This window comes from Lissotriton helveticus, chromosome 11 (genome assembly GCF_964261635.1).
Source record: "Lissotriton helveticus chromosome 11, aLisHel1.1, whole genome shotgun sequence".
NCBI classification, from domain to species: Eukaryota; Metazoa; Chordata; class Amphibia; order Caudata; family Salamandridae; genus Lissotriton; species Lissotriton helveticus.
In genome coordinates, this window is record NC_136072.1 from 308857333 (window position 1) to 308869811 (window position 12479).

At 48.5% G+C, this 12479-nt stretch overlaps 1 protein-coding gene and 1 pseudogene across 2 annotated transcripts in view; one reads left to right on the top strand and one right to left on the bottom strand.

Moving 5' to 3' along the window:
- The window catches only part of YEATS2 (YEATS domain containing 2), a 1326518-nt gene that overhangs the window by 501496 nt on the left and 812543 nt on the right, over positions 1 to 12479 (top strand). The window lies entirely within an intron of this gene.
- Positions 6628 to 7549, bottom strand: LOC144791986 (uncharacterized; annotated as a pseudogene).

Genomic DNA, 12479 nt, shown 5'->3' on the forward strand with positions numbered 1-12479 from the left:
ATGAGTCAAGGTAGCACTGCAGGCAGTGCCAATTCAGGAACAAGAAAAACTGCTGATGCTCAGGTACAAGGAATACTAAGGCTGAGGGGTCAAGGTAGCACTGCAGGCAGTGCTAATTCAGGAACAAGGAAAACAGCAGCAGGTCAGGAACAAGTCATAGCTAAAGCTCAGGAAACACTGGAAACAAGGATAGGAAAATCTCAGGGAGCACTGGAAACAAAGATTGGTCTCACCGGTAAACAGCTACAATGACCAATCTTGGCCTGAAGGAAACTGGGGCTTAAAAGAGCTCACAGTAATCATATGCATCAGGTGTGAGCAGGCTAGCAGTAGCCAGCCACAGGTGAGCTGAATTCCTCCACCCACCCTTGGCCTGCAGGGGTGGAGACAAAGCAGCGAGCAGGGAATTCTGGGTAATGGAGTTTCAGGCATGAGTAAGCTGGCTCCAGGTATATGCAGGCTGCCTTTTACAAAACCCGGCATGAATTGGTAATGCATGTCAGTTCCCAATAAGTGTCTAAATGGCTGGAAGTCAAGATATGTATGCAGGGGAGGGTCTGGAAGCTTATTAGAAGACTGGAAAGTCCCACTATGTGGCCCCCTGGTGGTGGGCACGAGAGCACAGGGAGTGAATCATGACAGTACTCCCCCTCCAAAGACCATCTCCCTGCGTCTTGAACTGGATCCAAAGCCTTTGCTCCTAAGAATCAAGTCCATTTCCATCATAGATGCAGTGCACGCTATCCGAGGACTGAAGGTAAATTGTGATGTTCTGGAAGGTTGGATAATACTCTGTAAATTAACAGCAGTATTGAAGGTAGAACTTGAAGAGTCCAAATCCAGTGACAGGGGCTTAGAAGCCTGCATTAAAGGTGTTTGAAGTCCTGATGATGGCAGGCTAGAGTAGCACTCTGAAAATAAAGGCAGATTGACTGTAGGGTCAAAAGCAGATAACGGATTGGCAGGAGGCACAGAGGTCAAAGACAAACTGGCTGAAAATGAAGGAGGTGATGGGAAGCAGACTTGAAGTTCTGGACCCGGACAAAAACATACAAAAGATACACATGCAGGGGACTTAGGAAGCATGTATGCAGGAGACCCAGGCCCTGGAGGCTTACATGTTGAGAGTTTTTTCTCTGGTGCTGGAGGTTCAGTCTCTGAATGTATAAGTATTGAGACCTCTGAAGGCTGGGAAACTGGAAGCACAGGGTCAAAAAGTTGGCAAAATAGAGGCTCAAGACCAGAAGTACAGGGAGCCTGGAAGCTCTGGTGCAGAAGGCAGGGTGCCTGGAAGCTCTGGTGCTGAAGGCAGGGTAAGGTAAAACTTTATTTGCATAGTTACTTAAAACCATTGCAGTGCATACAAAAAATACAAGCATATTTAAAATGTTCCATATTTAAAATGTGCATGCTCCCTCGTGAGCGTCGCAGCGTGAACTGCTAAAGACATTTCTGTGTCATTACAGTTTTAATGTCCCGGCTAATTTTGTCTTTACTGCCTCTGGAAAAGATGCAGTCCGCTGTGGGAGTTATCCAATCACTTAATGAAATTTCCCCCGTAGACCGATTGTCGGCAAAGTGAGGATCAGTTTGGCATTTTTGACCGAGCTGCTTCGAGAAATTTAACTAGCCTAGTGTTCAGTTGTGGAAATGAGGGATCAAAGCATGCCAGGACAGCTTGTCTCCTTGTCCTGATCCCTCTTTGAGTAAGGGGAATTTTTAGCAGCTGTCTCCTTTCTTGACACAGCTCCGTGCAGGTGCAGATGGTGTCTGTGATGTCACCCTGATCCTTGTTGCACAGGCTACAAAGAGTAAAAGCCTGCTCCCTTTTCCAGGGAGGGAGCTGCTGCGTGGTTGGTAATACTCCTAGCCTGAACTTTAAAAAATGTTGTTTCAGTATTTTTGAATAACCCAAATTAAAATAATGTTGTGGGGCTAGGGACTTGTATGTGGCCAAAGTCATCCAGGCATGCGCTCTAAGCGAGAAGGTCGCCTTATCCTCTAGCAAGGAGTGTGTCTTCAGCGTCTTCCGCACTGTTTTTTTGAACGCCGAATGGAGGCAGTGTGTGTCCCATAAGGGGGAGAGGCCCCATGATCGTCAAAGCCTCCTTAAGATATTGACCTGCGGGTGAGTTCTGCCTCTGTTGGATCTCTTGCCAGAGGAGATGAGTTAGTGTGTTAGTGTTTGCTGACCTGATCTTGTGCCAGCAGTTCATGAAAGCTCTGTAGCTGGCCCAGGTTTGCTTTATGAGACCAAACTCCAAACGAATTTGTGCTGGTGAGGTGTAGGTCGGGAGGCTGAACATTGTTCTATATGCTTTGACAAATGTTTTATCCAGAAGATTACTAACTCTCCCGCACAGTGCCTCAGTGCTGTAGGTAATAGAAGGTAATATTTTGGCTCGGGCTACCATCAAGAGTGGATTCAGAGTGGGGCCCAGTAGTTTGGCTGAAATTCCTTTCAGAGATAGTGCGAGAATCATCCCTTCCCTTTTAATCTCTTGTTGCTGGCGGCTGATTAAACCTTCTTTGTCTATGTATATACCCAGATATTTGTAAGCCTCTGCTGGCTCAATGTGTTTATTACCCAGGTACCACTGATGGGACTTTTTTAGTTTCTTGTTAATTGTCATAGTCCTTGTTTTGTTTAAGTTTATTGAGAGACAGTTTTCTTCTGCATAGACCTCTAGGCAATTCAGGAGATGTTGCAGGCCCACTGCTGTGTAGCTGAGTAGGACAACGTCGTCCGCGTAGAGTAGATTAGATATTGGGGAACCCCCTAATCTTGGTGCGTGCGAGTTGCAGTTGTTAAGTGCCAGGGTTAGGTCTGCCATGAATAGATTGAATAACATGGGGGCCAGCACGCAACCCTGTTTCAGCCCTTTCGATGTTTTGATTTTCCTGGAGAGATTAGTTCCTGAGCCCAGTTTTACTTGAACCCAGGTGTTGGAATGTGGGAGCATGATCAATGATAGAAGATTGTTGGGAATGCCCCATCTGGCTAGTTTCTACCATAATTTGGGCCTTTCCCCATTGTCAAACGCGGCACTGTAGTCAATAAAACAGGCATGGAGCTGCATGTGCCTGGTTTTTGCCATGTCCATTAACAGTGCCATGATGTTAGTTATTGTACCGGAGCACTTTCGGAATCCTGTCTGGTTTAGCGGGATTATTTTGTTGTTTTCTGCCCAGATTAACAATTCCTCCAGCAATGTACCCGCAAAATATTTGGCTTCATTATCGATCAGGGCTACTAACCGATAATTGGCTGGTAAATTCTTGCTGCCCGTTTTGTGGATTGGCACGATTATCGACCCTTTCCAGGAGTCTGTAATTATGCCCAGATGTCGTACTTCCAGAAATAGTGAGTGCCGTATTTTTGCCCAGTCCTCCGGTTTTTCCTTGAACCCTGCTGGTGGAATGCAGTTCGGCCCTGGTGCTCCCTCCTTTTTTCCCTTCTTGATCTGTTTTTTAATTAGGAGCTGTTCAGTGGCGGCTGCACATTTAATGCTGTATAGCTTTCCTCTAGCAGGTTGAGATGTAATAATTGCCTTGAAACATAAACCAGCTACAGGGTTTGCGGGAGGGGATCTACCGCTTTCCCTGCTGCAATTGATAGTATCAACTTCATGCTCGGCTGTTTTGATCTTCCCCGGCATTGAGGCAGTGAAACCTTTGGCTGTTAAAGTGGGACTTTAGATAGCTTGCCCATGTTTCCTCTAGTATGAAGGAGGTAAGGCCCACATGGTTCGGGTGTATTATCTTATTTACTGTTTTCCAGAATCTTTCACTGGCGTCGTGCTTGATGTTATGCAAGAGTTTGGCCCAGAGGTCCTGTTCATTGTTGTTGTTAATGTGATTCTCTGTTCCCGCGCGTTGGAGGTGAGTGTAATATTACGTGGGTCATGGCGTAAAGATCTTAGCAAGCCGTTTATTGATTTTTTAAGTCCTTTTAATTGTATTCTTTGACTCGTAGATAGAAGAAGTTCTGGACCCGGACGAAAACATACAAAAGATACACATGCAGGAGACTTAGGAAGCATGTATACAGTAGACCCAGGCCCTGGAGGCTTACATGTTGAGAGTTTTATCTCTGGTGCTGGAGGTTCAGTCTCTGAATGTATATGTATTGAGACCTCTGAAGGCTGGGAAACTGGAAGTACAGGGTCAGAAAGTTGGCATAATAGAGGCTCAAGGCCAGAAGGCAGTGAGCCTGGAAGCTCTGGTGCAGAAGGCAGGGGGCCTGGAAGCTCTGGTGCAGAAGGCAGGGAGCCTGGAAGCTCTGGTGCAGAAGGCAGGGAGCCTGGAAGCTCTGGTGCTGGAGACCGGTGGCCTGCAGGTTCTGGTGCTGGAGACATGCTCTTTGGAAGCTCTGGCTCCATAAACAGGCATTTAGGAGGCGCTGGCTCTATAAGCAAATTGGTTGGAGGCTCACTAGGCAGGCAGTCCAGAGGTTTGGACTCAGTAGGCAGGCAGACTGCAGGCTGAAATTCCGTGGTTAGGCCGGCTGAGGACTGGGGCTCTGAAGGAAGGTAGTCTGGAGGCCCCCGGTACTGATGGCAGGAAGGCTGCAGGTTTGGGCTCAGATGGCAGGCCAGCTGAGGATACTGGAGACTCTGAAAGCAGACAAGCTAATGGCATAGGGGGACAAGGGTGATAGGCTTTAAGTTCTGGAAAGGGCAATAGCCCTTGAACAGTAGATTCCTTGTTGTAAGTAGTGAAATCTTCACAGTTGCTTTGCACATTAAAACACGCTGAAGTTCTTTCTTCGGGATGGCTCAGAATAGTGCTTGGCTTTACCAATTAGCAATTCACATGTCTTAGTCCAAGGAAACAGGTCAGACATTACTTGGTCTTTGGTGTTTCCAATTTCCTCTATATTACAAGGTGTTACAGATGCATCAGAGCAGAGAGTAATATTTCCTGACTTCTCAATATGTGGTGTACTTGAAGGCAAGAGAGCAAATGAGGGGTCAGGATTTTGTTCCTCTCAGTGAGGAGGTTGGCTTCAGTCACAGAAGTTAAACCAAGAGCATAGACTGAGTCAGAGGGTGTTGTCACATCAGGGATTATGTCAGACACTGGTTCAGGTTTTGTCAGTATGTCAATGGCCAGTGACGTGATACCCCGGGGTGGAACTAGCTTCACTACCAGTAAGAGAAAGCAAACACGTATCTAGGTTCTTTCCTTGCATCTGAGGTTCCTTAGAAGAAGAGAGACACATCTCGGATGTAGTGCCTGTGCACAGTTTTTTTTCCGTTTTTTTTCAAGAAAGAGTTTGGATTTACTGGCAGTTAAGACTGCACAAGATTACATGTCTCTGACCCAAGAGTCAGGAAAAGGGAAAGAACCAAAAATATATGTTACAATCTACGATCTATACATGGGCATCTGCGAAGTACAAAAATAAATAGCCAGTGTTCAGGGCATCCAGAGCAATACCAAATTGGGTCGCTTGTTGGTTTGAACAAAAAGTTTTCTTGCAACTCATACGACCCCACATGCTTGCATGCATCAGCTACACACTTCAGTGATATTCAGAAAGTCTGCAGATGTACACATTTTCCAAGAACCCCCTTACCATCTCCCTGAAGGACAATCTACAGATCCCATTTGGATTCATAAAGCTCCCCCTTTGCCTCCGTTGACCATTTATGCTGAAAAGCTTATTGTTTCCTTTAGGGCTCACATCACCTTTCTAGCCCCTCAAATGAGCAGGTATGATTGCAGATATATGCAACACCTTGATGCATAAGCCTTCAGCAGCAAGGAGCTGGACATACAAAAGTTTTCCTTATTACCAAATAAAATAGCTCCCAGAATTGGCACTAATCTGCAGAGGAGCTTAATCTTCTATTAAGACTATGAATTTCATATGATAGTATATGTTGCTAAGAGAGCCAAAACACCTGCCACTTTGCATCAAAATTACTAAAGTATAATGCATGAAGTAGAAATCCTGTATTGCTATTCTTATGCCTTCAGTAAAACTGCTGATCTCTGTGTCTACAGGCCTGTATATATTGTGCAGCCAGAGAAAGGGAAATGACGTTTTTGAGGGTATTTGCGGTTGGGCTCACTGATAGGGCATTATGGACCTCCTCAACATGCTGGGTACCCCATCACGGTGGCCCACTACATAACTATTTTCACTCTTTCAATCAGTAGTCTGGACCTGCGTCTAGATGGAAGGATTATACACAATATTATATCAGACCTATGCTGTAACTGTTCTTGCGAGTCAATGATAGTCTTATTTTTATTTCAACCATTTTTTGACCTGATGATCATAAGGGCTAGAAGGCCGCTGGCAGTAGTATCTTCACTGCAGACCTAAAGATGGTAGGAATGCTTGGTTTTAAACCCATCACTTCTGTTCTAGAATGTAGTATTTGGGATTGTTATTATCTTTTGATAGTTGAATGCCTAGTTTAATTATATTTTCTCCCAGCGATTTTATTTTTTAATATTTATACATTTAATACTCTATAGTCTGCACTGCAGATACATTATCAATAACATTCCTCACTTGAGGTGTATGCCAGAGAGTCATATTGAGGCATTGAAATTACTAGTCCCAAAGGCAAACGAAAGCAGGCATTGCCTCATCAATTCACGATGCTTCCTTCACCATGCCCTGTTCTGTAGAGATTTCCTGATGCATGTGTGGCATCTGTGTGCATCAGCTGCTTCACAGCACACAGCCCACATCCTCTGGGTATCTAGGTAGTACTGGCTGAAGGACCACTCCTCAGACGATCCAGTAGCAATTCTTTTTATTATTTCTTCACATTCATCTGAAGTGTTTGTCTGGAACACCAAGCAGTTGAAGGTTGTGTCTGGTGGAAAAGCTTTCGACTCTGCAGCACAAACAGCAAACATATTTGCTTTGTCCAGACGTCGTCCGACGCTTGAGATCTCTGGATAGGAGTGACGAAACAGGAGCTTGTAGGTTTTCTTTTCCTTCAGAATCACTTCAGTCTCTTTCACATCCAACATGACCTCCTTGGGAGGCAAACGCTGCTCTAAAACCATCAAGATGCCGCGGTCCAATACTTCCTTACCGCCATACGATCCAACATTGGCTTGGCCCAGGTATCTCACCCTGTACAAAAGCCTGCCATCCTGAAGGCAACGGTCTTCGCAGGATTCTAAATGTCTGGGTTCTTCCTGCAGCTGGAATGAAGGCACCTTCTCTCTCAGAACATTTAAGTATGGCAGCAGTGGTCGGTAGACACTTCCATCATGCCACTTCCACCGGATAAGTCTGAAACTCAATGGTGTGCCCTTCAAGTTGCCCCAGCCTGCTCATTGACTGCGTAACGCAAGGAGATGCCGTTGATTTCATCGATGATGTCGCCTGTCAGCACCACTTCATCCACCTCTGTCTGACTCCCAGGTAACACATCAGACACAAATATCCTCACTTCTAAATACCTCAGCTCCATTCCAAGCTCCCTGCAAGCACAGTCTCATAAGTGTGACACACTGGCAACAGCCAACTCTCATCCAAGAAACTGCAGTTCTCCATGTCCAGTACGAAGGACATCTGGAGAGTTGCGGCAAACTCTCATGGATCGCTCTCTCCGGCGCCATCTTGAAGATCTAGAAGTGCCAGTTCTGAGTCACTCCCCTCAGGAGCCTCCAGACGCCTCCGTCACCAGCGCCACTGATGCGACCGCAGCTCCCCACTCCAGGCGGCTCGTGGAGACGTCAGGCCTCACCGCACGTGCCGGTTTGCAGATTCGTTGCCAACCTGCTGGTTGCTTACTCTCCCTATCAGGGGAAGCTGTCTCTCCCGGAAGGGTGATGGGGCCCGCCAGGCCCAGAAGGTCCAGGGTCGACGTGAGGGAGCGGGCCTGGACTAGCTTCCCGTTTAATCTGAAAATCAGCCTGAAGGGATGTCCCTAGGAGTAGGGAATTCCCTGCTCCTTCAGAAATGTAGTCACAGGCTTGAATTCCCTACGTTTGGTCAATGTGGAGGCCGCCAGGTCCTGGAAGAGCAGGGGATGGTGGTCCTGGAATTGGAGTGGATTGAGAGTGCGAGCCTTCCGCAAGATGCGCTCCTTCAGTTGGAAGTCATGTACGCACACCAGGATGTCTGGAGGGGGGGCCTTCGGACCTCTCGGGAGTCCCACCTGATGTACTCTGTCCATTTTAATGTCGGTGAGGTCGTCCTCGCCCAATACTTGTCTGAAAAGGGCCTCCACATACTCCCGCAAAACGGACCCCTCACCCTTCCAAGGCACTGCTCTCATGCAAATGTTATTTCTGTGCGATCTGTTCTCCAGGTCTTCAACATGAGCCTGAAGGTCCAGGTTCTGTTCAGTGAGCCGAAGCACATCCTGCTGGAGGCGATGGATGTCGCCTGTCGGGTCTACATCGTGTTCCTCAAGAGTAGCCACCCTCTCACCGAGCTCGTCGACGTCGCGCCGTACTTCTCGGAGGTCCGGGGCCAGCTGCGAGCGAAGCTCAGAGATATCTTCTTTGATGGCGACAAACAATTCCATCACGAAGGCCTTGGTGGCCGGTGCGTTTTCGTCCCCAGGTCGCGGCGATATCGCTGGGGTTTTCGATGTGGCGCAACCCCCGGGGGTCGCCGGCACGTCCTTCGGTGGCTTATCTTTCCTATTCCTGCCTGCCGCCATTTTGCCCTGACCGCAAAGGGGCGTCTGTGCAAGAGTACCTCTATAGGAGCGGCCGTGGTCCCCCCCCGTCCCCCCCCGCCCCGTCGTCGTCGTAAAGACAGGTGCGTGTGGAAGGGGGGTGAGAAGCCAGGCCCCCCATCGCTACTGTCACAGGGCCGCCGTGTGGGGTGGGGGAACCGCCTCGCCGACTCCCCCAGGAGGGCCCCTCCGGTTCTCAATGTGGTCCTGTTTGCGAGGGAAGGCGGCAAGCGTCTCACTATTGCTGGGGGGGAATCCTAGCGCTCCCCCACCCCGCTATTGGTCCAGATCTGCACCGTCCGCCGAGACACGGACCGAGCTAACCCGCTCCTCCCAAGGGCACCGCCGCTCTCCTCACCTCTGCTGTGCTGCGGCCCACCTCTGCGCAGACCGTCTGGGAAGGAGTCCCCAGGTAATGCTGCTGGGTGCGGGAAGTCCCCCAAGTGGCTCCGATCGCAGCGCGCCACCTGCCCGCCGATCCCTGGGCCGAGATCTGGCACCCCTGGTGACCAGTCCAGGGGGTTCACGTCCCGCCGCTGATCTTGTGGAGCTCACCCCCCGGCGGTCATCAGCGCGCTCAGCTCCCAGCCTTCTCCAGGCCTCCGCTCTGTTAGGCCTCGACTGGGCCGCTGCTCCGCGCTGTGGGGGAAAGGCAGACCACGAGGCTGGCTCCAGGTGCTAGTGCCCCCTCTCTCTCTTGTGCGCTCCCGCTGCGGTAGGTCACGACATGGTGCTGTGGGCCGAGCTACTGCTCAAGGAGAATGTCTGGTCGGGCCTCGGCAATGGTGGCGGGCCAACCTCTACTCCGTGTTCCCCGCCACTCGCCACTGCAGCCGGGACCAGCTTCGAGCAGTTCTTGCTTCCGCCCGGCCCTCCGCTGTTGCGCCGGAGCTCCGCCCGATGGCTCCCGGTGCTGTAGGCGCAGTGCACGGCCATCCCCACCAGCAGCCTGCGTCTTCCTCACACACGCGGCTAGGCCGCTCAGGGGCTCCGCTGCTTTCGACCCGCAAGGCGCCGGGTCACTGCCACTCCGCCGCAAAAAGGGGGCACTGTTGGGGACAGGGCAGTCCAGGGCTCCCCCGGGGATGTCGTCGGAAGTTGCGGCTGGGCACGAACTAGGGCTCTAAAACAAAGCTAAGCCGGTGGCCGCGCCGGAGAGACGGAGATCCGCGTCCTACTCCGCCGCCATCTTGGCCACGCCCCCGGTTATAATTTTTTAACAGTCTGAAACATTTTATTCTCTTGTTGTAATTCAAGAATCTTAGACATATTTATATCCTGTGAAGACTGCAGATCTTTCTCTAAAAGGACAGTGGTAGACTTGGCAACTTCACAACAAGAAACAGCGCTATACCTTGGATTTTGTTCGAAGTGGCTATTAGCCTTCTCTGTTATAGTAGGTCTTTTCTCTCTTTTGTTTAACTGATTGTTTACTTTGAATGTGGTATTTAACAAGGTCCCTTTACTATCTGGGACTGTGATCTTTACTGGACTACAAGACTGGGTAACAGTATTTGAACGGAAAACAGAGGTTATGAAATGCATCTGCTCTTTCTTAGGTTGTGTGGTTGAACATTGTATTTTACAACCACTGTCAGCAGATATGCGAGAATCAGAATTTTGTTGTTCAGCAAACAGAGTATGGTATCATTCTCCTTTTGCAATGCTGACACAGACATTGTATCTGGATCAGAGCAGAAGAGCAAGTCAGGATCTGGCAAAGAGGTGTTTGAGAGCCAATGAGTGAAATATTCAGAAGGTAAATGTCAATTTCTCATAAGAGGATTTATAGTTTTAGGACTAGGGTTAACATCCTCAAATGGTAAAGTGGACACTAAATGCCTCTCATTTTTGGGCACTGGTGAACTGCCCTGCTAAACTTAAATGATGCACTGCTGTGTTTGTTTCTTAAACCTCTCATTATGACACACCTTCAAGATATTCAAACAAATGTAACAGAGGAATGGTAGCTAATTGAATGCAAATAAACCTCACAAGTGACCCTGGAAATGTGGGTTGGGCATTCTGTCAAGGACTGTCCAGGACTATGTGGGGAACACAGTCAGGGACTTGGGCATGGACTGGGAACTGGGTAGAAAACTTACACAGGAAGAGGAGTACAGCACTGCCCACGATCATAGAGGGAGTCAGATGAGAAAAAGGGATCCAAAGGGGAAGCCTGTACAAGTGAACAAGATGGGTAAGACTCAGAAAGGAAGGGCACTCACAAGGCAATTTAGCATTCAGAATAACTACACCTAGGACGAATGTGCAAGACATATATATGAAACAACATTAACAATAAAGGGGGGTGTGGGGTAAAGCACTCAGGAGCTCCACACGGTAAGACTGAAGCTCAGTAAGTTTCTTACCCACAATTGCTGTTACAGATACTGACTGCAAATACCCACATGTAGGATATGCATATAAAGGCAGGGTCTGTGGAGCTTATACCTATGGTGATGTTATAAATGTAACTCAAAGACAATTCTCCCAGGGAACAACAAACACCACCTAGGTAGTCAGCTGTGCCCAAGGATCCTGGCGATCAAACAGGAACACGCAAGGCAGTAACAGCAAGGGAGTAGAACTAAACACAAGCACAATAGACAAGGAGCTAGCAAGGAAGAGTGCTTAACAGGAAAGGAAGGAAATCACAGGGCACACGTGGCAGAAAGCAGGTAACAAACATACAAGGTAACAGAAGTAAGACAGCAGAATAGAAAGACAGCAAACTAGAACTGGAACCAAGGAAATGGAAAGAAAGGCAGGGACTATAAAGGGATATACAGAAGGGGAGGCTACAAGGGTATATAGAATAGTGCAGGTTAAGGAATCAAGAAAACAAAGTAGCATAGAAGGCAGTGCTGGGGCAGGAACAAGAATTGAGTCTAGGTAGCACTGCAGGCAGTGCTGGTTCAGGAACAGGGAAATACTATAGCTAAGGTGTCAAGGTCGCAGCGCAGGCAGTGCTAGTACGGCAACAGGGAAATACTATAGCTAAGGAGTCAAGGTAGCACTGCAGGCAGTGCTAGTACAAGAATAGGGAATTACTAAAGCTTTAGGAGTCAAAGTAGCACTGCAGGCAGTACTGGTTCAAGGAAACAGGACATAGCTACAGCTCAGGAAACAAGGAGTCAAGAGAGCACTGCAAGCAGTACTGGTTCAATGAAACAGGAAAGAGCTACAGCTCAGGAAACAATGAGTCAAGAGAGCACTGCAAGCAGTGCAAATCAGGAACAAGAAATGGCTGAGGAACAAGAACAGAGAATAACTATAGCTCAGGGACTCAGGAAACAAGGTAGCACTGCAGGCAGTGCTCATTGAGGTACAAGGAATAGCTAATTCAGGGACAAGGGAAATTTGCTGCAGCTCAGGAACAAGGATTACAAAGGCTCATGAGTCAAGGTAGCACTGCAGGCAGTGCCAATTCAGGAACAAGGAAAACTGCTGCAGCTCAGGTACAAGGAATACTAAGGCTGAGGGGTCAAGGTAGCACTGCAGGCAGGGCTAATTCAGGAACAAGGATAACAGCAGCAGGTCAGGAACAAGTCATAACTAAAGCTCAGGAAACACTGGAAACAAGGATAGAAAAAGCTCAGGGAGCACTGCAAACAAAGATTGGTCTCACCAGTAAACAGCTACAATGACCAACCTTGGCCTGAAGGGAGCTGGGGCTTAAAAGAGCTCACAGTAATCATATGCATCAGGTGTGAGCAGGCTAGCAGCAGCCAGCCACAGGTGAGCTGAATTCCTCCACCCATCCTTGGCCTGCAGAGGTGGAGACAAAGCAGTGAGCAGGGAATTCTGGGT